The sequence below is a fragment of the Candoia aspera genome, chromosome 3, assembly GCF_035149785.1.
Source record: "Candoia aspera isolate rCanAsp1 chromosome 3, rCanAsp1.hap2, whole genome shotgun sequence".
NCBI lineage: Eukaryota > Metazoa > Chordata > Lepidosauria > Squamata > Boidae > Candoia > Candoia aspera.
The window spans coordinates 44,672,219-44,696,232 of record NC_086155.1 but is presented as its reverse complement, the minus strand read 5'-3'; positions in this window follow the sequence as shown (position 1 = coordinate 44,696,232).

Here is a 24,014-nt window from a genome sequence, read left to right as displayed (position 1 = left end):
AGAAAGCTGAGAATGAGCAAAAGCGCGCCAAATACAAACTTAAAAGCCTTGCCTTCAATCCAGTCCCGCCCCAAGCACCCGTCAGCCCACACCCCCTCCCAGGTGCTAGGAACCGTTACACGCGCCTGGGAAAGTAACCTTGAACAGGATTGCAAACCCAAACATACATTCCAAAGATCCAAAACAAAGGAGAGTGCAGGAATGGAAAAACCCCAACATGAGCCAGGCGGATATACACGTAAAACGGCTTGACATGTGAAACGTTACAATGTTAACAGAACATTGAAAGGAGAAACATGACATATTGCCCCCCCAAAAACAATGCTATGGAGCGGGTTTGTCAGGGTATGTAGAGTGGAAATGAGTAACTAGACAGGGCGAGCGTACATCAGGAGCGGAAACCCATTCAGGATGAGGGAAATGTTTCCAGCGAACGAGGTACTGCAAAGTGGAGCGCTGGTGGCGGGAGTCCAAGATTTCCGAAACCTCGAAGTGTTGTTGGTTATCAATCATGAGAGGAGGTGGTGGAACCGGTTGGGGATGCCAGCGGTCCGACTGCAGGTAGGGCTTGAGCAAACTGCAATGAAAGACAGGATGTAAACGTTTGAGGTTATGGGGTAAATCGAGTTTAAAGGTAACAGGGTTAATTTGTGCCACAATCGGAAAAGGACCGACAAACTTAGGGCCAAGTTTCTTTGAGGGTTGTGGTGACTTGATGAACTTGGTGGACAAGTAGACCTTATCCCCCACAGCAAAAGTAGGTTCGCGGGAGCGTTTAGCATCAGCATGACGTTTGTAGGTGGTTTGGGCATGGAGCAGAGCTTGTTGAATGTTCAGCCACGAGTCTTTGAGAGTGTCCGCCCAGTCAGTGAGAGAGGCTGGTAGGGGCTGCGGGTGCGGGAGTTCAGGGATGGGGACGAACTCCCGCCCGAAGACAGCCTTAAAGGGAACTTGACCAGTGCTCTGATGCACGGCGTTGTTATAAGCCACTTCAGCAAATGGAAGCAAGTCCACCCAGTTGTCCTGTTGGTAATTGACAAAAGCTCGAAGATATTGCTTGAGAGTAGAATTAACTGCCTCAGTAGATCCATCCGTCTGTGGATGCCAAGCGGTGGATAGGGCTTGCTTTGTGCCAAGCAGTTTTAAAAATGCCCGCCAAAATTGTGACATAAATTGTGTGCCTCTGTCACTCACCAAACGGGCGGGGATACCGTGAAGGCGGTACACGTGAACGAGGAAGAGGTGTGCCAGTTGTTGCGCGGTGGGGATAGAGGCGCAAGGGATGAAATGGGCTTGTTTTGAAAAAAAATCTTTGACCACCCAAATGACAGTTTTTCGTTGACTGGGGGGTAGATCGACGATAAAGTCCATGGAGATGTCTTGCCACGGGAAGGACGGAGTGGCAACTGGTTGGAGGAGACCTTGAGGCTTGCCAGTCTTGCGCTTTGTGGCTGCACAGACAGGGCATGCCGTGACATAGGCTTTAAGGTCCTTTAGCAAAGTTGGCCACCAGAATTGACGCCGAATTAGGTGAAGTGTTTTTAGATATCCGAAATGTCCAGCTAACTTGTCGTCGTGGCAACGCTGAAGGATTGTTTTCCGCAAAGCGTCAGGCACATAAACACGATCGTTGCGCCAGGCAAAATTGTCAGTGAAAGTTACAGTGTGTAGGTTTGCCTGTAACCAAGTATCATTTTTAAGGTGGAATAGCAACTGTTGTTGCAAATCTGATGGAATTGGCAAGCGTGGTGAGCGGCCGGGAGGCGGAGTGGCTTGAGGCTGCGTTTGGCGCGCTCGCGCTTGGCTGCGTGTCACCGCAGCCAAAGCCAATTGCTTTTCAGTCCAGACCGTACCTTGAACTGTTGGCCCTGGGCCAGCATCCTGGGGTCTGCGGGAGAGCGCATCGGCTAAGAAGTTTTTCTTGCCTGGTATGAATTTGAGGGTGAAGTCAAAACGGCTGAAAAACTCAGCCCAGCGAAGTTGTTTGGGGCTGAGTTTACGACTGGTGCTTAATGCCTCCAGGTTCTTATGGTCAGTCCAAACTTCAAAAGGGTTTGAAGCCCCTTCTAGTAAGTGTCGCCAAGTTTCTAAAGCTGTCTTTACAGCAAAAGCCTCTTTTTCCCAAACATGCCACCGTCTCTCTGTTTCAGTGAATTTGCGAGAGAGGTAAGCACAGGGTTTTAAGGTGCCAGACTGGTCTGACTGGAGCAGTAGCGCTCCGACGGAGAAATCGGAAGCATCCACTTGTACCACGAAAGGTTTGGTAGGGTCTGGATGCTGCAAAATTGGTTCGGTAGTGAAGATTTGTTTGAGTGCTTCGAATGCCTGTTGACAGGTTGGAGTCCATTTAAGGAGCGCTCCTGGGTTTTTTGAGCGCCGCGTATCCCCCTGCGCTTTAGTTTTCAACAGTTCAGTAAGGGGGAGGGCGATTTCAGCAAAATTTTGAGCAAATGCCCGATAGAAATTGGCGAATCCAAGGAAACTTTGTAATTGTCTCCTGGTACGTGGAGGCTCCCATGCTACAATAGCTTCCACTTTGGCAGGGTCCATTTCAATGCCCTTAGCGGAAATCCTATATCCCAGATAATCGATTTGTGATTGATGGAAGGCACACTTGGACAGTTTAGCATACAACTCCGCTTTTTTCAATTTAGCAAGCACTTGACGCACCAAGTGAATATGTTCTGACACGGTTTCAGTATAAATCAATACATCATCCAAATACACCAGTACTCCCTTAAACAGGTGGTCGTGCAAGACCTCATTGATAAGTTGCATAAAAACCCCAGGTGCCCCCGATAAACCAAAGGGCAAGACCTTGTATTGAAAAGCCCCAAGAGGACAGTTAAACGCCGTTTTCCACTCGTCCCCTTCCCTTATGCGAATGCAAAAATAGGCTTCTCTCAAATCCAATTTTGAGAAGATTTTGCCTCTGGCCAGATGTGATAACATATCTTTGATCAGGGGCAAAGGATATTTATTTAATATTGAGACTGCATTGAGCCCGCGGAAATCGGTACAGAGCCTCAATGAGCCATCCTTTTTTGGTCTAAAGAGGACAGGAGCCCCCACCGGGGAGTTAGCCGGCTCAATGAAACCCCTAGCCAGGTTTTTGTCAATGAACTCCCTCAGCGTAGCCAGCTCTTTGGGAGACATGGGGTAAATCTTTGGGTGAGGTAACTTTACATTAGGTAAGAACTCAATGGCACAGTCTGTTTTCCGGTGAGGTGGCACGCGATCTGCTTCCTTCTCCCCAAACACATCAGCCAGATCTTGGTATTGGCTGGGTAGCCCTTCTAGTGGCGAAAGAGTTTGTACTGTAGTGTTAGCCACCCGACCTCCCTCCATGTCCTCTAACAAGTCCTTTTCAGGTACTTTATAAAATCCATCAGCAAACGTTACAGTTCTATGCAGCCAATTGATAAAAGGGTTTTGTTGCACAAACCAAGGCATTCCCAAAATCACCAAAGGCCCCCCCACCGGAGCTATGACAAAAGGCAATTTCTCCCAATGGGAGCCCAACTGTAAAGCTACCAGTCCTGTAGAGTGAGTGACTGCTTTCCCTCCCGCCATGGTCCCATCCAATTGCGTGAAGATCATGGGCCGTGGCATAGGGAACGTGGGCAGTTCTAGGGCAGCTACGACATCAGGATGCATCAGCGAACGAGAACAACCCGAGTCCAGCATGGCCCAGACTTCGACAGTCTTAGTTCTAGAGCCCAATTTTACTTTGACAGTCATTGTAGGGAAGTTTCCACTCACCAAATCATGGTCGCGCCCGGTTTCTTCCACCTGTCCAACGGCGCCCTTCAGGACAGGTGGAAGGTGTTTCCCGCCGGCTGGTCAAATTGTAATTCCTCGTCCTCATCCCCGAATAGGAGGTCTGGAGGGTCGGGTGCAGCGCAGGCAGCCTTCATCTTGCGTGGTAGGGATGGCAATTTTCCCGGCGCTTTCCCGGGCCGCTCTTCTGGTCGGCGCCTTGGGCACGAAGTAGCACGATGCCCATCTTTCCCGCATCTTAAACACTGCCCTTTCGCCAATCGCCATTCCCTTTCTTCCTCCCAGGGTTTCAGTTTAGGGCGACTCGAAAACCCCGCTGCACGAGCCCCCTTCGCGGCTCAGGTCTGTCTCAGCTCCTTACTCTGGGCATACATTTGTAGGGCGCTTTCTGCACTACCGGCCAACTGTATCCAGCCGTACAACGTTTTGGGATCGTCTCTGCACAAAGCCCAACAGAAGATTTCCGTCTCCAGCCCTTGCTTGAACATCTCCACCAAAGTCGACTGGGACCAGTCTTCCACCTTCCCCGCCAGGGCTTTAAATTCTAAAGCGTAGTCTGCGACAGAGAGGGTCCCTTAGTAGAGTTTTCTTAGGGCGTTCTTCGCTCTCTCTTGGGCTAAGGGGTCTTCAAAGTGCTGTTTCAGTGCCCACAGAAACTCATCAAAGTCCTCTAACTCCGTGGCCTCAGCTTGGCACAGCTGTACATACCAATCAGCTGCCCTCCCCTTCAGCTTATTGGCAATGAAGTTAATCTTGCCTTGTTCAGAGCGGAAATTTAGACCCCAATCCTCCATATAATGTCTAGCATTGGTAATGAAGAAGGACAGCGTGGCAGGGTCCCCATCAAACTTCACCCCAAAGGGTGGGAAGGTCCTTACCGGCTCCACCGGCTGTGGTGGCTCCGCAAACAACAACGTGCATTGAGCCGCCAGTGGTGGCCGGTCTCTGGACGCCCTTGACTCTCTTCCCCCCAATGGCCGGGGAGCTCGAGTCTTGCTTCTCCCCCTGAATGACAGGGAACTCCGTCGGGGGGGAAACAGCTGAGAGGGTTCCTCTTCCCAGTCTTCCTGTAGGGACCCCGAGCTTTTGGTGGCATCCTTGATGAGGGTCACTATCATTTCCATTTTGTCCTCTATTGCCTTCATGCGGGCAGGGGTGACAGGCTCTTCTAAGGGTCTATTGGTTACCACCACCCTCGGTGATAAGGCGATTTTGGGTTCCCAGGATGGTTGTGGAGATCCCCTCCCCGGTGCTGCTCCCACCTTGGGCTGGGGTTGGAGTACACCCCCTGTGGCACCCTGCACCACTGACAATAGATCATCCAGTTGGACATCTCGCCTCTCCTGACGTGCTGCTCTTTGCGCTCTCGAAGTTGGAGCTATTAGAGTCCTCGTCGGGTCCGGCTCTTCTTCACTCCCTTCACTCTCGCGAAGCGGAGGTTCGATCATCGCTAGCGCTCCTCTCTACCCAACTTTGGATGGGGCTAGCGGAAAGTATATAAATGATTCTCAGCTTTATGTAATGGTTGCCTAAACCCAAATACTCAGTCTCACAAGCTCGGGCTTAAAGATAACTGATTTATTAAAGGAATAGTATGCAAATACAGAGAAAGCTGAGAATGAGCAAAAGCGCGCCAAATACAAACTTAAAAGCCTTGCCTTCAATCCAGTCCCGCCCCAAGCACCCGTCAGCCCACACCCCCTCCCAGGTGCTAGGAACCGTTACACACGCCTGGGAAAGTAACCTTGAACAGGATTGCAAACCCAAACATACATTCCAAAGATCCAAAACAAAGGAGAGTGCAGGAATGGAAAAACCCCAACATGAGCCAGGCGGGTATACACGTAAAACGGCTTGATATGTGAAACGTTACAATGTTAACAGAACATTGAAAGGGGAAACATGACACTGAAAAACTGAGCCCAGCGAATCTGTTTAGGGCTAAGATGTCATGGGGTGTGGAGGGCTTCCAAATTCCTGTGATTGGTCCAAACCTCGAAAGGGCATTTAGCGCTCTCAAGGAGATGGCGCCAGGTTTCTAAAGCTGCTTTTACAGCAAATGCCTCCTTTTCCCAAACATGCCAACGGCGTTCTGTTTCAGAAAATTTCCTGGATAGATAAGTGCAGGGTTTTAAGCAACCTTCTGAATCTCTTTGTAATAAAATAGCCCCAATAGAGGAGTTAGAAGCATCAACTTGGACCACAGAGGGGCACTCAGGATCAGGGTGCTGTAGAATAGGCTCAGCAGTGAAAAGGGTTTTTAATTTCTCAAATGCTGCCTGTCATTCAGGCGTCCAGTTCAACACTGCCCCAGGGTTTTTAACTTTGTGTGTCTCCCCCAAGCCCTTGGTATGGAGTAAATCAGTGAGGGGCAGAGCAATCTCAGCGAACCCCTGGATAAATTGCCAATAGTAATTACTGAACCCTAGGAAACTTTGTAATTGCCTCCGGGTGCGGGGACGTTCCCAACTTAGAATCGCCTGTATTTTGGAAGGGTCCATTTCTATACCCTGGTCAGACACTCGATAGCCTAGATAGACAAGTCGGCTTTTGTGAAACTCACATTTGGAAAGTTTGGCATAGAGTTTGGCATCCCTAAGTTTGCGTAACACCTGTCTGAGGAGGCATGTCTGTTCCTCCTCAGTTTCAGTGTAAATGAGAACATCATCTAAATAAACCAGGACCCCTTTAAACAAATGATCATGTAATACTTCATTAATCAACTGCATGAAGACTCCGGGTGCCCCAGCCAACCCAAAAGGGAGGACTTTGTACTGAAACGATCCTAGTGGGCAATTAAAAGCAGTTTTCCACTCATCCCCAGCTTTTATGCGAAGATCGAGCTTGGAGAAAATCTTGCCCTTGGACAAATGAGCTAACATGTCCTTCATGAGGGGTAGAGGGTACTTGTTGACAATAGAGACAGAATTTAATCCACGATAGTCCATACAGAGTTGAAGAGTGCCATCTTTCTTTTCCCTGAATAACACAGTGGCCCCAACTGGGGAATTAGCAGATTCAATAAACCCCCTTGACAGATTTTTGTCAATGAAGTCCCGTAATGCCTCAAGCTCCTTCTGAGTCATTGGATAAATTTTTGGCTTGGGCAATTGAGCATTGGGGACCAACTCTATTGCACAGTCAGTTTTCCAGTGGGGGGGTAACTGATCTGCCTCCATCTCCCCAAATATGTCTGCAAAGTCTTGGTATTGAGCAGGCATTGAGCAGGCAAGCCTTCTAAATGTGGCAAGTCAGGGTGCAGTGTGGCGATCACTGCCCTTCCAACCCCCGCTCTTGCAACTATCTCCGCTGTAGAAGCTTGGTAAAATCCATCTGTAAAAGTCACAGCTCTGTGCTCCCAGTTGATATAGGGGCTTTGATAGGTCAACCAGGGGATCCCCAGGATCACCAAGGGATTGCCAACAGGTGCTACAATGAATTTCAAAGTCTCACGGTGGCTGCCCATTTGCATTGCCACAGTTCCAGTGTGTCATGTTCACCGTTTCAATGTGCATTGTACATCGTAACGTTTCGCATGTCAACTTGCTGACGCATGTTCTGTTTGGGAGGGGCTGTGCGGACTCCTTCTGCTGGGTTTGTTATCTGTATTCAGTGGAATGGAATGTGTTTGGGTTATCTAGTGTGTTCAAGGTTTTCTTCCCAGGAGATCAGCAGAACTCGTTACCAGCACCTGGGGTGGGGAATTTGAAACAGTTGGGCGAGGGGAGGGATTACGTTTGCACCGAGGGTTTTTAGCTTGTATTTGGCGCGCTTTTGCTCATTCTCAGCTTTCTTTGTATTTGCATGCTATTCTTTAATAAACCAGATATTATTAAGCTCCTGCTTGTGAGTCTGAGTATATTAGGATAGGCAATCGTTACACAGTGAAATGGGTTGCTGCCCCCCCCCCACTGTTGAACCATCCAACTGTGTGAAGATCAAAGGATGCTGGAGGGGGAAACTAGGCAGGTCCAAAGCAGCAACCAGATCAGGGTGAATTAAACACCTGGAACACCCAGAGTCAACTAAAGCCCATACCTCTGTAGTTTTTGTGCAGGAACCCAATTTCACTTTTACTGCTAAAGTGGGACAGTCAGCACTCACCATAGCATCTTCGCACCCATCCTCTTCCACCTGCCCGCTGGCACCCTTCATGGCAGGTAGCTGGCATTTCCCGCTGGCTCCTTAGAGTTGTCGTCAGCCTCTCCTGAGAAGTAAAGTACTTCTTCAGCTTCAGCTGTCCCTTTGGCTGCTGTCATACACCGCGAGGGGGGGCGATTTGGCCGGCGGCTTCCCCGCTCGATCTCCAGCCTTGGCTTTTGGGCAATCAGCTGATCGATGGCCCTCCTTTCCACATCGGAGACACTGACCCCTCGCGTAGCACCGATCTCTCTCCTCATCCCATGCTCTATAGCTCGGCCGGGCAGCAGTTGCAGCACTTCAGGGTCCTCTCATGGTGGCGGGTGGTTTTTCAGGTTTTCTAGTTTGCATGAAGGTATGCTGAGCGTGCTCAGCCTTTCCTGCCAGACAGATCCAGTCGTACAATGACTTGGGGTCATCTCTACACAATGCCCAACGTAGGATGTCCCGGTTGAGTCCCTCTTTGAAACGCTCTATTAGAGTGGACTCAGACCAGTCAGTGATTTTCCCAGCCAGAGCCTTAAACTCTAGGGCGTAATCAGCTACTGACATTTGGCCCTGGGTGAGCTCCTTTAGCTCCTTCTTAGCTCTTGCCTTGGCCAGAGGATCTTCAAAATGCAGCTTTAACGCCCACATGAAATCATCAAAATAATCAAGTGCAGGAGAGTCAGCATCACTTAATTGAACATACCAGTCAGCCACTCGACCCTTCAGCTTGGTTGCAATGGCAGTTATTTTAGCCTCTTCGGAAGGGAAGCATGCTCCAAACTGCCTCATATAACTTTTAGCATTAGTTAAAAAGAAATATAACTTTGTTGGATCCCCATCAAACTTGACAGAAAAGTCTCTCACCCCACCTCCGGTTGGAGTGGAACCAGCAGACACTTGAGTGGTTGGGCCCCAGGTTACAGTAGCTTTCCCTTTTCGGGGGTGGGATACTGATGGCCGGGCTCTGAGGGGTGGAGATTCATCCCGGAGCCATCTCTGGCCCCGCTCCGCTGGCGGTCTGGATGGGAGGATGGGGGATGGTTGCGAGAAGCTGGGATCTCCTCCGCCCTGCCCCTGCCCCTCCAGCGACAAAGACAGGTTTCTCAACATGTACTCCATCAATTCTATTTTGGCTTCCATCACTCTTAGTCTCTCAGGGGTTTGAGAGTCCCCACTCCTTCGTGTGCCCGGTTTCCTCTCAGTTGACACCGTAGTAGATTCTTTGTCTGGGGTTAGCAGGAACCGATACTTCCAGGACATCCCCGACACCCCTGATTGGGGTTCCCCCACTTCATCCAAGGTGATCAACTCTGCGAGCAATTCGCTGGGTGCCGGTTCCTGCCAGCAAGGTGACAGTAGGTAGGACAGGAAACAAAGACAGGGAAATTCACCAATCACTGCCCTTAAATTGTCCCCCATTAAACTAAGGGCAGTACCAGACACTAACCTCATTACTAAAGGCAAATAGAGCTCAGCCATCAGGGCAGCGCAATTTATGTCAGAATACTTTTCTGCTAACTGGAGGAATAAACATTAATATAACCACAAGGAAGAGTCCAGTCTTCAGTATCTGACACAACAATCTAGGGATTCTGAAAGTATTTTTCCTAAAGCACTTTGATGAGTTGCAACAGTATGTAATGAAGAATAATTAAATATGTGTTTTATTTCCAGAAAGTTATGAAAACTTTTCTTGAAGCCTTGAAATCAATATCTGGTGTGTGTGCACACATTGGTGTCATATTTCTTGGCATCATTCCTGACCTTCACATTTTGTAAATCTGATCTTCAGACTTCTATTTTGCACAAAGAACCTATATTAATCAATAAGAGTAGCCATTGTGTAAGTTCTCTCTCAACACATGGAGAATATTCTTACATGTGCACTGCACTCAGAATAAGAATACCTGAATAAGGTTTCGTTAGAGCAAACTTAGCTATTCATTGTCAGAAAGTAATCAGCGTTTATATACAATAAGAATATATTTACAAAACAAAAGCCAATAAAAATTCCAGGGAATGGATAGGGGAAATGCTACCCAGTTTGCATCTTGCTTGTTGACTTCTGGTTGGCCACTGCAGGGGCGGAATGCCTTGGTTCACCAGATGGGCCTCTGAGGTGTACAATAGGGTTCTTCCTATATTTTTAACCTTCCCCTCCCATCCATATACTATACCATTTGGAATATTTCCTCCCACCACTGGTCACTGAGTTTGGAGGGAACTCAGAAAGAGCCGTTTTTGTAGAAGTGAAATCCTTTCTTCCAGCTGCTTGTTGTTTGGACGCTGTTTGCTTTTTCAAATACAACTGATATTTATATTAATAACCTATCTTGTTTGGTTTTATTTGTATATGTATTAATTTCTATGCATGATTAAATTACCCATTCTAAATGTTGGTCCAAACACCTAAAGTCTCCCAGCTGTGAGATATTATTTTTATTTTGCCTTCGTGCATACTTTTTTAACACCCACCATATTCTAAAACTTTTGGAATGCACCAATAATCTTAGTAGAATTATTAGAGGCATAGCCAAAGGAGAAGATCTGAAAACTCTCCAAAAATAGGATAGGCCTGCTTGATCATTAAAAGCAGTAATACAGAAAATGAGAGGCAGTACTAGAAAGAATAGCGTACAGTGCCTTTAAATCCTCTTATCCAAAGCTGTCTTCATTTTCAGCACTTCTCTCCAAGATGTCTTTGAACATTCAGTCCTTTCTGCATGAGCCTGCAAGTTCCTTTAGTTTATCTCTCTTACCTTTGCATCCATTCTTTCCAAGTTATAGTTTTAAACTATCATTGCAGTGGGTGATGGTTACTATAATTTTTAATTTCTGGTTAGTAGGATGGACCAAAAGCAGTTCCTGTGACACACTCACAAAATATATGCCCAAACTTGTTAATGTCTTGCAGAATTACTTCTCTTAGGCAGGTTTCTGGAAATAAACTATTTTGAAATCAAACCAGTCACTTGTAGCAACATTAGATTTGCCTATGTAATTCAATGTGATGTTTCTGAAGGAGTCCTTGCCATATACTTGATGGATACTGCATAAGAAACAGACCAATACTTTACTGATGCATCCATTCCCTTTAGTAGCAATAGCAGGCACATAAGGACATATGTGAGAGCCACTCTGGTGTAGTGGTCAAGGCACCAGGCTAGAAACTGGGAGATGTTGAGTTCTAGTCCCACCTTAGGCATAAAGCCAGCTGGGCGACCTTGGGTCAGTCACTCTCTCTCAGCCTTAGGAAGCAGGCAAAGGAAAACCACTTCTGAAATCTTGTCAAAAAAACTGCACAGACTAGTCCAGGCAGCCGCCAGGAGTTAAAAACTGACTTGAAGGCACACATGCACCCACAAGGACATATGCATGCATTTTCCTTGTTCATCTTAATTAATAAGGGTTAATAACAGATAGGACAGAACTTTCTTGCTCACATATCCTTCTCTCTTTCAGTAACACCTACTCTATTCCTCCAATTCAAAATGAATTAAAACAGATTATTCTGATACGGAAAGAAAACATTCCACTTGCTTGAGAGTAGTGAATGGCTGGAAGGCATGAGCCCAAATATCTTTAACTCTGTTGATTTCTCAACTTAGTGTTTTAGGCCTGGCCCAAGATATCTTGCTATATGAGGCAAAGGGCAAAATGCCCCAACTACTACTAGCTAATTCTACATACCAAAACCAATTGGACCAAATCTATTTCAGCACCCTTCCATGTTCCTGAGGGCTGCAGTCTAGCCCAGGGTACTCAGTGCCAACAAAAACCTCCTCCAACACCTGGTCATATCTGGGCAGTGTAACCCAGTGGTAGACCCCACCTTCTAGACTGTATGTTCTCATTCATATAATGAGAATTCTGGGATTCTCTTCATTTTGATGGACTAGAGATTTTTGTGTCAATCTCTGGTGCTGCAGCTCTCAGGCTAATGAACTGGTCCTCATGTAGCCCTCATAATGTTTTGAGTTTCATTCTCCTTTCTAACAGATACAAGTACGGAAAGTCCTCAGCTAAATGTAGGCAGGCCTGTTGCAAGGAAAGAAAGTTCGGTAAATTAATTGGTTTTGGAAAGGGCACAGCAAACAACAAAAACAGCTCTTGTGATTCAGAGTCGTCCAGTGGGCTGTGGCCACTCTCATCCTGACGAACGGTGCATCACGAAAGGCAGATGAGAGAGTACCTTGGAATGTTGTTCTGTGAGAGAAGAAAAGATCCCTGTGCACAGAAAGCTAGTGCATCAGGGAGAGCGTGCCAAAAACCTCGCCCCTGCTAGCCTGTTTTTTATCCTGATGACAGTAGAGTCCAGCAAGAATGTGATATGGAGGACAGTGATTAGTATGTGACGATCCTGTATCCAAATTAGGCAAGGGAGACGATACATTGGCAGAGCTTACATTGCTGGCAGAGGCTCTGATCTTTTTCTACTGAAGTATGGGCCAGGTAGCAGGAGAACAGGGCAGCTTCCTTAATATTGTATACTTCGATTAGGTGAAAACAAAAGATCCCTGCCTCTGATCTAATTCGGAGTCTTAATCTTTACAAGGAAGCTCAAAAACGAGTTCCTAGTTGGGCATTTTTATTATTTTCTATCATGGTCACTGATTAAATTCTCTCTCTCCCTCCCCCCCCCTTTTTTTTTGTCTAATTCGTTTTAGCCAGTGGGCACCATCACATCGCTTTCCACCGCAACTGCGCTACAGCCTATGAAAGCTGCATCTGTTGAATTCCTGCCTTTTCGTCCAGCAACAAAATACGGCAACATTGACACGGCAGGACAAATCCCGCGCCGTCCACGCCCCCAGTCCCTCCCCCCCCCCTCAGGAAACTCGGGGGAGGAGGATCCAGCGCCGCGTGAAGTCCTCCGGCCCTCTGCGGATGGTAGCGGCGGGGTCGCTCCGCCCTTCCGAAGCTCCGGGTTCAGGTTGTTCTTGGAAACCAGAAGCCTCCAGTTCTCCTTTCTGCCCGGATCGGACTTGGTCAGGGAGCGTCATGAATTTCTGCCGGGAGGCGTGGACGTGGGACTTCGCTTCTTCTTTTTAACGCCAAAGGAAAAGAAAGCCGGCGCGGCGCGAGCGAGCACCGCCGTAGCTCCTTCCGTGGGGCGGTTTGCTTTCGTTTCCACGGGGTTACAGTGTAAACCCAGCAAAGGTACAGCGAAATGCGGCGGAGTGCGGGGGGGGGGGGAGAGCGGGAGAAGGGGAAGAGGGTCAGCTAAAGGAACAGACGCCGTCTCCTTCAGGGCCCTTCTCCCTCCGGCTTCCTCCTTACCCCTCGGCCGTTCCAGAGGGCGATTTTCTGCTGCGCGGGTGGGTGGGTGCGCGCGCTGCAGGGAAAGAAAGTTAGGTCAATCAGGCGGCTTTTAGAAAGAGCGTGGCAACAAAAACAACTCTTGTGGCTGGAAGACATCCGCGTAGGCTCCGACCATTCTCGTTCTGACGAATGGTAATTCCATGTCTCTGTTGTTGCGCCGCAGAAGATAGGTGAGAGGACCGTGGAGTGTTTTTCTGTGAAAGAGAGGAAAAGATCCCTGCGTGCAGAAAGCTAGTGTGTCAGGGAGATTACACTAGAAACTTCACCCCGTAGCTTGTTTTCTGTGTGGGTGGCATTAGAGTCCTGCTAGAAGTCTGCTTATTAAAAACTACAAGGTTTAATCACTGCATCCTTTATGAGAATAAAGCAGTGCCACTGGGTTATTCAAAATCATTTCCATGGTAGAAGCCTCGGGCCTTCAGACTGTGAAGATGAACTTCATGTAGCACCAGGATCTCATTTTCACCTTGACACCTCCCTTCTTTTTTCTGTTATATTACCTGACCTCTGTTTCCTTCACTGACCTGGGCTTTCATCAAGTCTGTACTTTGACTTTCTATAGGAGGAAGCTACAAGGAAGAGGAAAAGAGAAAAGCTTTGGGAATGTAGGGTATAATTTATTCAGAAGGTGTTTCCCTTTTTTACCTGCTACCAGGCATATCCTAGCAGGGGTTAATCTGCTGGATTTCAGTGTAAGGTTTTGATCAAGTAAACAGTTTGCATGGTTCTAGCATCACCAGAGCAGTAATGATTTTTTTCCCTGAGTAAATGGAAAATCTGTGCTTAAAATATTTATTTGACACAGTTGCCTTCGTTAGAGTTGACAGGCTCCCCAAATTGGAGGAGTTCCTGCATATTAGGAAGTCTTGAGCTGCCAGACTAGAATTGGAGCTAGCCAGGGATGTTTAAACCAGCTCCTTACACCCAGAAACAAAGGGGAGAGTGACTGTTGCAGATGGATGAGGACAATGGTGGCATTAATTGTGGAAGGGAAAGCAGAGTATCCTCCAGTCTCAGACTGCTGGCATTGATTTTTATTTGTGGTTTCTACCAGCCAAGCAAGTTGGAACAACTAGCGTGTTGCTCTGAGGGTGATGAAGTAGCTATTATGAGGATGGTAGGCTCTAATAAAGTTGAAGAGAAATATACCAGGAACCATATTAGGTATAGAGAAGCCAGTGAAATAGAGAAATATATCAGGAACCATATTTGGTCTGAAGAACCTGACAGCGCAATTTTAGGGGCCACATAAGAAAGACATATTAAAAAAACACACAAATTGGAAGCCAAATAGGCAATTAGTTCAAAAGGTATTTCCCTAGGGCTATTATATATCTAAGCAGCAAAAATCAGAACAACTACTAGATGAGAGCGAAGAGTTAAACGTTCACTGTATCTCTTTGCAGACCAGACATGATAGCCACAGATTTTCCAGTCATCTGTTTAGCATCCTGAACAGCAGTGGTTTTTTATTATTATTTTTAAATAAGATAGCAAACTTTTTTTTCCCAAAATGTCTTGCTTGGTGTTCTTTCATAAACTGAGATTATATGCACTGTTCTTTGCCATCAGAAACAGAGATCAAAGGGGCAGTTGTGCCATTCAGAGATGGGGCTGATACAATTTTGTTGTAACCTTTGCCTTTACTTCAAGCAAGGAACTTCAAGTCCAAATAGAGATCTGCTTGCTAAGGTGTCATGTGCTTTGCTTGGTTCTGTTTTAGAATGTGTTACAGGAGTCTAACCATTATGGCTTATAAACCATGGTTTATGGCTGAGCATGATTTAAGAATCCAGTTAATTGGACTTTGTAAACAAACCATGAGATAGTATAATGTATTAACTAGGTCATAATGTTCTTTTAAGAATATTTTATCCCTGTTTTTGCTATGCAGAAATATACATAGGCTGCAACTCTGTGTATACCTACTGGAAATAAGTTCTTTGAAAACAGTAGTGATTGCTGAAACATAGACATGTATAGAATTGTACTTTTAAAAACTCTCCCTTTCACTGAAGCCCTCTTAGACATCATAGCAAGTGCTGAAGAGTAGCACGTTCCATTTCCTCAAGTATTCCATGGTGGTCTGACTCTTCTCCTGTCTTGCTTTTCACACTAGAGTGCATTGGGTCTGGTGTTCTGTATCCAGTTGATCCGTCTTTGAATGGAAAACTACTCAGCATTTTACATGATGTTGATAAGTAGTAGCAGCAGCAGTTGTACTTTGTATCTGTGAGCAGGATACTTGCAAGATTCTACCCGGAGCCTGTCCAACGTAAAAAGAAAACCAGACTTACTAGCATTAGACCTTGGAGGAATGCTGATAAATAAAGGCTTGTTCATGCGTTTTATATGAAAGGTTGTTACCATAGACTTATTATTCTGGGGTTGCTATCCTGCAATAATAGCCCCTGTCTGCACACAAAAATGGAATTTCAGTTCTAGCATATCACCCTTCTTACTTTCTTGATTAATTCACAGGCCACTGTGTTTGTGTTTGGGACTTTGTATTCTATAAGCAATAATAGTCTTGCTTAGATAATCATTGGGTGGAAGAAAAGATTTTGCCAGGGAATATGGATTCTTTTCCAACTCATTTCAATCTTTCATTCATCTCCTGAGCTTATTTATAGAGATGAGAATAAGTAAGTTTGAGGCCTATTATTCTAGGCCTAGGATAATTAATTCCATTGGCTAGGCAACTTTTGATGCTTTAGATACTGCTGAACCACAAATATGATCCCATATTATCAGCCATACTGACTGCTGGGAGTGGTAGCTCAGTTCACGTTTGTTGTGCTACGAACTGCCTATCTCTGCTATAGATTATTATTACTTGATGCTCTCATTAGCATAAATTTAAACATGTAACCTATCTCTGTTACCCTGCTTTGTGAAAGAGCTGTTTGCCTTATATACTCTGTTTCAGTGAACTAGTGAATTGTCACTATAGTTATTCTTGGATACTTGCAAATGGTTTGCTTTTCTTAGCCAATATTAGATTCAGAGCCCCAAGAGAAAGTTGCTATCCTGAACAAATTCAGAACTGGGCTGAAATGCATAATAGATCAGCAGGCAGCTTTGTACTGGCATGTCTTCTGTGCAAACAACATTGAGCATTTACTCTAGGGGCCACTGTGCTGGCTGTGTTACATCCAGTTAAAGACATTTGTTCTATATTTATAGCATTATGCTTTACAAATCCACGTGAGTATTTTCATACACAACAGCTATTTGTGCTCTTTTCATTCATATAGGAATCTGGATTACTTCATTTTCTTCCAATTTATTTACTTTAATGCAAATGGTTTAAGCATTGCAGTAACAGGTCCCACTGTTAATTCAGTCCTTTTACACTAATCAGCAAAGTGGTTCATATGCTGTAAATAGCAAAGCAGGGTAACTGTGTCTGGTATGGAAAACAGAGTCCAGAAACATAAGGATTTGCCTGAGGTTCCAAGGAGAGCTTTAAAATAGAAGTTAACTCTTAGGAAACAAATCTGTCTTCAATTCTTATTTATTTTTCTTTTATTTTACCAGTGAGTAATCAAGGGCTTTATAACCCATTATTGTCTTTTTTTTTTTTAAATCAGAATGACAAAAATAGACATCTATAAGAGAAGGATTTTTACCCAGGCATCTGGCAACCAAAATTCCAAAGCCTCTGATCCTTAGATCCCTCTCAGAACGTCTGCTGAAAATCGAAAGGTGCATTTCCTACCATTTAAAAGTAGGAAACAAACAAACCTGCAGTGGTAATCCTACAATAGGTGATTCATAGTTTGTTTTAAAAAATAACTCCCCCACATTGAACTTCATGACTCTCACCATCCACCAAGTTTTAATGCAACTCCTGCTCATCAGGGATTTCTACCTACTGCTATAGCCGTTTTTGCAGCCAAATTAATTTACAACTTATCTATGACATTTGGCTATTTTATCTTGACAATCAGAGATCCCGTTGAAAATAATACTGTGGCCTTGTCATTCCCTTTAGCTTTGTCAAGACCATGCTATAGGAAGCTGAGCTATGGTGAGCCAAAATTGCAACTAGGGGACTACATAAAAATATACCAGCAACAGGAAGACTTTATTCAGATAAGTTTCCATGCCAAATTGTCCTTCCAAGTAGTACAAAAGTCCAGTCACCAGTATCAGTGGACTCAGTCAGCCATGAATTTAAAAGTGTTTCAGTCAGTAAGATATTCCAATTCTGGTAGCTAGAGATCCAGAGTGGTATGGTGGTGGTTAAAGTACTGGATTGTCACTGGGGACACCAAGGTTCAAGTCCTCCCTCAGTGATAGAAAATCATTAAGTGACTTTGAGTCAGTTGCTTTCTCTCAGCCCAGCCTACTTCACAGAACTGCTGGCAAAGCATTGGAAAAGGGAATGCTCTATAAACCACTTTGACATCCTGAACAGAAGGTGGGATTTAACTGTAATAAATCAATAATCATCAGGGAGGCCCAGCTGCACATAGTACCAAATTTGGTGACTTCTGAGTCTCTATCAACATATTTGAAGATCCAGGAAACAAACAAAAAAATGAGGATCTCTCCCCCCACCCCCTTGGGAAGAATGTTTTCCTCTTGGCCTTCCCTTTTATTGGAGAGAAAAAATGAAAAAAAATCTTCTCCCAAATCCATTTCTGCTTCAGTCTTCATATCTTTAATTCTATCCATGACATACAATACTTTTAAGGAATAATAGAGTATCTCAAGAGTGTCTCATGTTAATCCTCAAAGGTATCATAAAAATCTATAGCAGAGAAGAATGGATCTTCCCTTCATGCCTCCTAAGGCTGGACACCAAATACCACTTGCTTGAATCCACATTTTATTTAATGTCTATGTAATATATATATGGAGAGAGAGAGAAGAAACATCTAATCATGTCAAAGTGATCTTTCGGATGTTTGATAATTGAAATTCACATGGATAATCTATCCATATATCCAGTGAATCTGCTTCCTCAGATCTTGTTACCCTTTCTTTTGCAAAAGGAAATGAAAAACAAAATATCTGCTCTAGATGTTGTACCATATGTTGATCTTAGTCCTGCAAACAATTAGGTTTTGCAGAGCTATCAGTACACTAATCAGATGCATTTTTTTAAAAAAAATCCAATCAAAATTCCTTTTAAAGTAGGCTTTCCCTTTCTGCCTCTTGTTCCTTGTGCAAATTTACAGCCTCTGTTCCAAGGCATTTGGAAACCAGATGACTGAAGAAAAACTGAGCATGCTCACTACCTGCAGAGTGCTAAATTTTAGTTGAATGGAGTTGAATGTAATATCCTAAAAGGTAGCATAGCTAGCTAGTTAGTTAGTTAGAACTCTAAACAGAAAAAAAAACCCCTCTGTATTAAAAGATTTTGTTGCAGGACCTCCTCATTAAGAGTTTAGTTTGGGCCAGGGTTTAACATTCAGATTTGTTTCCTGTAGCAGGGTTTCACAATAGTGTATGCAAAATACAATAAATATGAATACTTCTAGCACATGAAGGTTAATTTGGCTCAATATTTATTTATTTATTTATACTTCAAATTTAGTCATTGCCCATCTCACTCAGAGAGTGATTCTGGGAGATTTACAATAACATTGAGTGCATTCATCAATCCTCACATATATGGGAACAGATGGAAGATACAGTTTACAGGATTATTTGACACCTGAATTTTAATTCTATAGCTGTAAGACTGAAGCTGATACCAAAGAAATTGTAATACAATTGCTGCAGTGGTGTCTATGTAATTAAGGTAACCCTGGATTCCAGACCAGATTCTACTGGAAGCAGACTGCTGCTACCCGCTGATCGTGATGAACCCCAGCCTTCCTCCAAGTCTTGGAAGGTATAGAAGAAATGTGGATTGTCCTTGTAATTGTGCCTATCTCATTTTCCAGCTTCAAAGGTTAGACTTGGTGTTGCTGAAATAGAGCATCTTACCAAACCAGAAAGTTCTTGCCATCTTTATGACTCTGGAGCTAATGGATATGACAGATAGCTTTTATACCTTCAGATTGCTAGAGTCTGAAGTGTCTCAATTTTAAACATTCCCCTTTAAATTTCCCACTGGAAGCTGGGGATAGGAGCATGTCATTGTTCCTGGCAACTACTGGTGTTGCCTTGCCTAATAAAACCACCCCAAAATCATAGACCTCTTACCTAGACTTGTGAAGTCAGCCACATCTAAGTGTACTTCTAGATGATGGGATCTTCATATATCACAAATGCCAAGTGAGTGTCACAGATCTCATGGTGCTAAAGCTTGTTAGTTCAAAGATTGCCATCATCTAAAATCAAAGGGTGCAATCCAAAATGATAATGGCTATTAACACAGTATGGTTAAACTATTATCTGAGTTTCTATAAATGAGAAAAATTAGTATTTATAACTATCATCAATTTCACAGATGCTTTCTTTATAAATTTTCTTGGGAATAGAAGAATAATGAAGGTCTTTAAAAGTGACGCAATTTAAAAGTGACGCCTGTCTCTTTGCCACCTGCCTCACTTTACAAATGCCAATTATTTATAGAATGTGTCTAGAAGTAGCCATGCTCAGGTAGGGAATGAGTGAGGCCAAAGTTGTGACAGTTACTTTTTCAGTGGCCTGGGGAGAAAAGATAGTGTGGGATTACAAGACAAGTATGAAACACAGGGAATATCTTGTCTCTTATACTTAAATCCCCCATATCTGCACATCTTGATGCACCCAATTTGCTTCAGTAAGACTAAAAGCATTGTGAAGAAATCAGAAACAAGGGAAGACTTTGGTCTAATGTTTTAAATAAAATAGAGGTAGGAATGAGCATGTGGTTCTGTAAGGCAGAGCACATGAAATGTGTCCACTAAAACACAATTGAGGAATGTTCTTATACAAAAAAAATGAGATATTAAATAAAAGAAGAACAGAGAGAATGCAGATACTTGCATTAAAAAAATCACTCTGAAAATTTTTAACTGTTAAGGTCTATCTGTCAATTGCCAGAGTAATACCTACACAGTTGAAATGGCTCCAGGCTACAATTCATTGAGATGTGATAAGGATGGCTGTGTTTGTTATTCATTGTCATGATCGCCGTTGCGATGTTTGCGACATTGTAACGGCTCGCATGACAAAGCGCGGATGCGTGTCAATGACTGGAGAGGTGCGGGCAATAAACCGGACAAAGAAGGTAATGGGTTTGGGAGATCTATTAAACAACAAGGTCTCATCGCCCAGTAATCGACCATTGACACCATTGTCAAAGAAATGATCAGGGCGAGGTTCGGAAGAGCGCGTCCGGGCTTTCGAGGAATATCGAGGTCTAATCGCCCGGTAATGGACCATTACCTCGCAGGAAGATAAACAGGGCGATGCCCTGGGTGAATGGGGCTAGACGACCTCTCACCTATCAAGTCTTGATGGCCTGTCACTCCATGGAACTCGGGCACACCGGGGAGTGTGGGGGTGGAGCGCTGTTTGACGCGAGACTATTTAATTCAACTTTTGGCGCGCTTCCCTCACTCTCAGCTTTTTACTGGTGTGCATTCTATTCTAAATAAAAGCCAGAGCTTAAACTTAATTTAGAGTCTGAGTCTTTTATTTAGTCTTAGGCATTCCTTACATAAAGCTGAGAGTCCTTTAAGAACGAACCGCACTAGTCTCTACCAGGAAATTTTTATTGCGAGAGAAGCAGCTAGCGATGATTGAACCGGGGACGATCTTGGAGTCGGCGCTTCAGAGCGGAGACACGAAGGACTCAACGCGAGTGGGGGAGGCAACCAGACAGCTTCTGGAATCGGCACTCCCGAGATGGGACACGAGCCCCCTCCCTACCCACACCGCACCCCAGTTTGGATCCTGGAGCCCCAGCCCGGAGTGGAGGGCCCCGATGGAAGAGGGAGTCGTGAGTCAACAACACTTTGGGTGGGATGGCATAGCGGACCCCCGGCCGGGGACACCCCACACCACTTGGAGACTCCAATACCCCCAGACGCCCAAGAGGGAATTCGCAGGACTGCCGATCGGGCAACAACCGACAGCACCGAGGATGGACGATCCCATCACACCGGACAGGATCAGGGCTCTGGAGTCCAAGGTGCAGTCATTAGAACACATGCTGCGATCCATGTCAACTGTGGTGAGTGAGCTCACGAAGAGTGCTGCTGCGCAGGGTGCAGGGAGGGGTCTCGGCATCCCACCCACCCTATCGCCAGCCCCGAAAGGAAGGGGCCAGGCGTGGGACTTTTTCCCAGGGCCCCGTGGCTTTACTCCGGTGGGGGTCACCCCTACTCACTCACAGGTTGGGGTTTCTCCAGTTGGTGGGATCGCTAAAGACTTTCCAGTAAAATTTGATGGCGACCCCATGAACCTGTCATTCTTTTTAACTAATGCAACAAACTACATCCAGCTATACGGACATTGTTTTGCATCGGAAGGGGCTAAAATCTCAGCTATGCCACAAAACTTAAGGGTAGAGCCGCGGACTGGTACGTACAAATGTCAGAGTCCGGAGCCCCAGCCCTGGCTACCTTCCACACCTTCCTGACTGCTTTGAAGCGGTACTTTGAAGACCCCCTGGTGAAGGAGAGGGCTAAAGGCGCTCTGAAAGAACTTAATCAGGGGCAGAAATCGGTCGCAGATTACGCCCTAGAATTTAAGGTCTTGGCAGGGAAGGTCCCTGAATGGTCGGAGGCCACCCTGATCGATATGTTTAAGGATGGCCTCAATCGAGAGGTGTTACAATGGGCGCTGTACAGAGACGATCCGGACTCACTGCATGACTGGATCTGTCTTGCCGGGAAGGCTGAACACACCCAGCGCACCATCATGCTGGTGGCTAAGAGAGACAGGCTTCCTCCCAGCGGGAAAGGACTAGTGCCACAGTCGGGCCCGACATGGGACGCCGAAAGACAACGTCGCTTTGCCCGTGGGCAATGCATCAAGTGCGGTAAGGCAGGTCACCGTGCAGCAGAATGCCACAAGGCTAGGACGGCGGATCGCCCACCTAGACCGACGCAGAAGGCTCCGCAGAAACTACCCAACCCTCCCCGACGGCTGACAGGGGCACTAGCGACCCTGGACGAAGAGGACATCTACCTCGCGGGGGACGGGTTGGCCGCCCCGGAGCAGCCGGCGGAAAACACCTTCCACCTGTCCTAAACAGCGCCACTGGGCAGGTGGTGGAGAATGGGCGCGATACCACCAGGGTGAGTGCGGGCTGCCCCATCCTGGCCGTAAAAATTGAACTGAGCTACTGCTTCAAGACCATCGAAGTCGGGGCTTTGGTGGACTCCGGGTGTTCCAGATGCCTGATCCACCCCAACCTAGTCGCTGCGCTAAATTTACCCTGTTTCCCTCTCCCGAAGCCACTGATCTTCCAGCAACTCGATGGTTCCACGGCGGGGGGGGGGGGCAGCCACCCAGGGTACAGGGAATGTTACCCTACAAATAGGTATGCACAGGGAAACCATAGAATTTGTGGTCACCCCGGTGGGCAAGCCTATAGTGGTTCTGGGAATCCCCTGGCTAACTCGCCACAATCCCTACATTAACTGGAGAACCCGTACGATAACGTTTGAGGATGGGTTCTACCAGGCGCCTGCTAAGGGGAAATCCCTCACTTTGACTGTGGGGAGGGCTGAGATTGTCGACCCTCAAGTTCACACTTCCCCCATGGAGGGGTTGCCGGAACAATACGCAGACTTCACTGACATCTTCGGGGAGGAGGAGGTGGACCAGTTAGCCCCCCATCGCAAGACGGACTGTGCCACTGAACTGCTCCCTCGTGTCCCATTGCCTAGGCCAAAAATTTACCCAATGACACAAAAGGAATTGGCGGCGTTGCGGGACTTCCTCGATAAAAACCTCGCTCGGGGCTTCATCGAACCGGCAAACTCGCCGGTTGGAGCGCCCGTTCTGTTCCGGGAGAAGGAGGACAGTACCCTAAGACTGTGTACAGACATGTTCTCTGTTTAGGTATACAGGAAAGAATGAGAATTAAAATAAATAACTTAAGAGGAGGAAAATGGTTAAGGTTCTCCCTTGCCCTAGCTTCACCAAGCACCCCTTTCCCTGTTCTTGTACTGATAACAGGGAAGAGCCAGTTTGGGAAGAGAAATGCCTAAATTCCAGAATTTGAGAAGGGTTCAGTTCATCCAACAAGTGGGCCCCTCTTGGTCTAAGACAGCTCCAGCATCTATCTGAATAGGAGCAACTGCTGTTGTCTGTTTATGATTATGATTATCTCATTTGGCCCTGATGGATCTGCAGCTAAAATCCTGTGAATGGGAAATCTACATTTGGAAGCAAAGTTTCCACTGTTTCAAGTGGTGATGTGGATAGGGCAGCAGTGACTATATTCCTCCATTGGAGGGTAGAGGTTGTTATCTTCTGCGATGCAAGTGCTTAAGTAACTTTGACCTGCCAGGCCAATCTGTTTCAATAGGTGGATTGACTGAGGTGCCATCTTGTCCTTCACATAAAGAGCAAACTATTTTAGGCTAGCCTTGTTTGAGCTGAGTATTGCAAACTTTCCTAAAGCTTGCATTTCATAGCCTGGATATACAAGCTCAGCAGTATTTCCAGTGTTGTACTATAGACACTTAAAGGACACTTCAACACAGTGTATTTTCACTCACTCTCCCCATCCCTCAAAAAGCAGTCTGAAGCTTCTGCCAGCTTCAGAACACTGAGAACAGGCCAGGAACACTAGGAGACCATCTGTCCTTCCTCCAGCTGAGCAGTAGGAGTCAAAAAATGGAACTCAATCAGTATCTCACACCTGAGCTGCTGAGCTGGAG